Below are 5,061 nucleotides of genomic sequence, written 5' to 3'. Positions count from 1 at the left end.
AAACTTACACTAACATTACAGGTCACTCCCAATTCACTAGTGTAGCCATATACAATTTACAAGTAACAAAAAACTAAAACAATAAAAAATCAAAAACTTATTTTATCTAGGTACTATAACAAATAGCCCACTGGGCAGCCTTTGTGAGTTCACTCAAAGTACAATGAAATAAATCTATGTTGTCAGCGACGATGTTGAGAGTGAATGAAGATGAACTGACATAGAACATTAGTTGTTGAATAATGAACATGAGTTGCTGAATAACGACACGAGTTGTCGAATAATGACTTTTTTTGTTTGTTTGGACTGTGATGGTTTTGAAAGTTAACCAGTTTCAAGGGTCCAGACACACAACCGTCCCAGTATAAAGTACTTTCAATATATTCTTAGACACAATATGAGTCGCAATAGCCCTTCGGAAAACGCAATCGAGTAGTAATCTTGACTACAGAGTACATAATATGAATCTCTCTATACCTCTATCTCTCTAATATGAAGGAAGTCTGAGACGCTAGTGCTGTATACTTAGGTACTTATATCCCAGACATAACCTTCGCTCTTTCGCTAGAGAGGTCAGTAAGAACCGGTTTATGGTTGGCTTAGATATGTTTGAAACGTTCCCGTGCCCGTGGAAATACGCGAGGCAAAGTATAGCCTATCATACTCAGTAACGACGTGACTTTCTAATGGTGAAAGAATTCTCAAAATGGGTTCAATAGATCTAGAGTTTAGCCTCTACAACCTCACAAACTATACTTCTTTATAATATTAGTATAGATAAAACCTTGACGCAGGCTATACTCGTAAGTACTTCGGTTATATATAGTGAGTCCTTCCAACGTATAGAATGAATGTCGTTGTTTGTTCTCCGAAGCCTACGAAGTTGCGTTTGATGAACAGCTTGTGAATACGTAAATAATAAAAATGCGGTTGACTTCCATATATTTGTCACAATTTCATACAAAGTAATATACATGCTCAATTTGTAGGACGCGACCGTGCGCGGCGGGCGGGCGGCGGCGAGCGACTCGTCGGAGAGTCGAGCTGTTTTGGTACTAGGGAGTAGATTCAAGAATTCTAAATACATTAGTTCTACAATACAGAATTTCAATTTTAAATTTATAGAAATTACAGCAAATTGCAAATATAGGCTTTAAAAGGAAATACTCGTAGGTACATCCCACGATACAACATTTTGGTTCGATTCCCCCATTGGAAACTTATGCTGCTAACTAACTAAACTACAAATATTACTAAAATTAGCTACTCTTGCTAATTTTAGTAATATTTGTACTTTAGTAGTAGATCTGGAAAACAACGGTAACTTTAATTCACATCCATCAATTATACTTTCCTGTAATTATGAGCTTCCAAGATTTGACCGATACTTAAACATACTTCTATTATTTACAAACAGTGCTTTTATAAAACATAAATTTTCTATAATGAATATAATTTTTTAAACATGATTCTAATTCTATGTTCTTTATAAATAAAAGTACACAAAATGAAAAAATGGACATGCAAGCCAAACTCACTGGTGGAAACATTGTTTTACTTAAATTTTTAATGGACATGCAAAGCCAAATTCACTGGTGGAATTTAGTTTATTTTTTGCAAAATTATAGCATGTAAATGTAAAGCCTGCATCACTAAAATAGTACTTAATCGATCAAATACATGGAAAACTATTTTCAGACCCTGTGGTCGCATACTATGCCAAAGGTGTACTGTGTGTGTTCGTCCCCTAGGGGAGTTAGGGGAAAACATTTTTATATGCCATTTGTAAACTACAGTGACGTCACGCGCCCTACTTTCACGTAGCTATTCTCTTTGTAGATATCTATGTAAAGTCGAGCGATAAAATATATTTTGCTGCCATAGATCCAGTGGTTAGCTTATGTCACTTCTGACCGTGAGGTTGTTGGTTGAGTCATAAATTAATATGTAAGGTTTTCTATTTACGAGAAATTCTCAATAGAGAAAAGAGAGAAAGGTGGTGGAGTCACACCTGACGCCACGTGCCTCAGAGAGTAGGTATGTTAAAACCGCCGACTTCAAACTGATCATATGGTAAACATATTATAAGACAAGACTTTTCAGTTGTGTGCATTTTAAGCAATTAAATATCACGTGTCTCAACCGCTGAAGTAAAAACACCTTGATCAAACCTGCGTACCAGAGAATTTTCTTAATTCTCTGCGAGTGTGAAGTCTGCCAATCCGCATTGGGCCAGCGTGGTGGACTATTGGCCTGACCCCTCTCATTTTGAGAGGAGACTCGAGCTCAGCAGTGAGCCGATTATGGGTTGATCAAATCAATACGCGTTAAATTGAGAACCTTTATACGTCTTTGCGTCGGTTAAAAATGAAGACTATTAGGTTATATATGTATAATATTGAAATAGGTACTATTATAGAGTGGAAAGTTTTGTCCCATAAATTGTTTACGTGTTTAACTAGTTTGAAACAAAATAATAAAGAAGGGTCACAAAAGTTTGATTTATTTAGGTTGGGTCCGTGAGGTACCTACTATATAGGGACTTATTACTTTGTAGTACAGACATTTACATTGTAATAATAATGTTAAAACTTTGTTATTGTTGGCTACTTCAATATAATAATATTATAATAGGTATGTATTATTTTATTTTATCTAAGGCGTGTACTTATTTTCTAATTTCACACAAGAGTGAGTTTTGATCCCAGACCCTTACTATTAGTTTATTTAACAAACAAAAACTTGTGACAAAACTGAGTTTGTTGTGGGCTCTTCTCGAACCGAGGCGCATTTGGAACCCTCGTTACTTTGATTTTCAGTTTTGGTCTATTAATTATCACCATTATTGAAAAAACTTTCGACGTTTCAAAAGCTCTTGTAAATTAAGCCACATTGAAGACTTGGTTCCTCAAGAACCGGTAGTGTAACAATTTTCCATGTCAAGGCTAAGATTTTTTACTTGAAATTTCTTAGAAGCAAGAGTACCTAGTTCATTACACTTCCCGACCAAACTCGAACCTACGTCTTCGTTATCCGAAACTACATTTGATAACCGCTGGACCAACGGGGCACTAGAGGCAGTTTAGTTTGCACTCAATTACGTTTCGGAAAAGCGTCATCTAGTTTACTCGAGTAGAACTCAACCTGTAAGTGCACAAGGTTTAGGTAACTTACCTACTACCTACTGCTGAACCGCCAACAAGTAGTTCGACATAATGTTAACAGATGGCGCTTTAGACAAGTAAAAGGTGTTTGTAGTCAAAGGTGCTATTACAAAATCACAATAAAAATAATTATGTTATATTCACAGAGTTAAAGATCATACAGAGTGAGTCTTTACAAGCAGCGTAGTGAAGTCGGTAAAACCCATAAACAAATAACAAACGTCACGCGTCTCCTTGACCTCCGCATATACAAACTTTTCATATTTTGTAGATATTTCAAAATTTAACACTAACAACAATTATGTAAATTATTATAATAATCAATAATTACCAATAAAAGAAAACTCCATCTTACTTAGTTAGGTTAGTCAGTTCTTATACTCTCAGTTTTTGGGAACAGTTTTAAAAATATTTACAAACATAAGACACGGGCATAAGTTAGTTATTTCTGCATATCGTCTCCAAAGAGTAAAAAAATCTTTTGTAGGTTTGGGTGTACTCTTCTATAATAAGATCCCCAAGACTGTGATGGACATGCCAATGCATAGCTTTAAGCAATGTGTTAAAAAACATTTACTTAGTCGAGCGTACTACAACATTAATGAGTTCCTTAATGATAAAGATGCTTGGAGCCCGTTGGATCAGCTTCCACCTTCACACAGGAAGTAAAACTATAAGAAATGTAAACAGTAATTGTTATCAATTGTAAATTATAATACTGTATGACTTTTTCAAAAGAGCAACTGTTGAGTTTCTTGCCGGTATCTTCTCAGCAGAACCTGCCTTCAGTCAGTCAGTTGACTATTTGTAAAGATTCTACCACCGGTTGGTAGAATCTTTACAAATAGTCAACTGACGTGTCAAAAGTGCTTGTAAACTGAGCCTACTTAAATAAATGATTTTTGATTTTTTTATTTTTTTAAGACGCCATTTTTCTTGAATAATATTGAAAGTTACTGATGTGACGCTTCATGTCATACCGACTCGAGAATCTGCCTATTATTGATTAATCTGTGGTTATATTCAAACAACAAACCCTACTTTTAATTCTAATATATAAAATTCTCGTGTCGCGGTGTTCGAACTTGAACTCCTCCGAAACGGCTCGACCGATTTTTGTGATCCTTAGCGTGATTGTCGGCCAGGGTGGAGAATCGGCCAACATCTATTTTTCATCCCCCTAAATGTTAAGGGTAGTCCACCCCTAAATTTTTTTTTTATTTTTTAGGCAAAATTTTTTGTTTTTATTTTTTCATGACACAGCATACAAAAATACATACAACCCTAAATTTTCACCCCTCTACAATCAACCCTTATATTTTATTTGTTAATTAAAAACTATAATTTTTTTTGGTAAATTTTTTTTTTATTTTTTGATGACTTACAATAAAAAATCTCATAATACTTTCAATTTTTCACCCCTCTACGATCAACCCCTATTTTTTATTTGTTAATTATAAACTTTAATTTTTTGGCAAAAACCCTAAAATAGCCCTTTTCTTTTTCCCATACAAATGATTTGTAACTAAAACGTAGTCAATTTGAGCTTTATTGTTATTGTATAAAGTTCATATTAATAATAATTAGAAAACGGGGTAGGAGTAGGGTAGTGGTAGGGTAGGGGTAGGGTAGGGTAGGGGTAGGGTAGGGGTAGGGTAGGGTAGGGGTAGGGTAGCGGTAGTTGAAAGTTTACATCGAGTTTCACGCGGACGAAGTCGCGGGCATCCGCTAGTATTTTATAAAGGTATAAAAAAGATTTTACCTACTTACTAAGGAATTCTACCTACTTACTGACCTTAAAATGGTATTGGTTAACTTGGCAAATGCCTTACATTGCTGCTCTATAATTGTAGATTGGGTCTGCAGAAGGAAATAAATTACAATACAAGTTAATTTA

This window comes from Bicyclus anynana, chromosome 14 (genome assembly GCF_947172395.1).
Source record: "Bicyclus anynana chromosome 14, ilBicAnyn1.1, whole genome shotgun sequence".
In the NCBI taxonomy this organism is placed as follows: Eukaryota; Metazoa; Arthropoda; class Insecta; order Lepidoptera; family Nymphalidae; genus Bicyclus; species Bicyclus anynana.
This window is presented reverse-complemented; position numbering follows the sequence as displayed.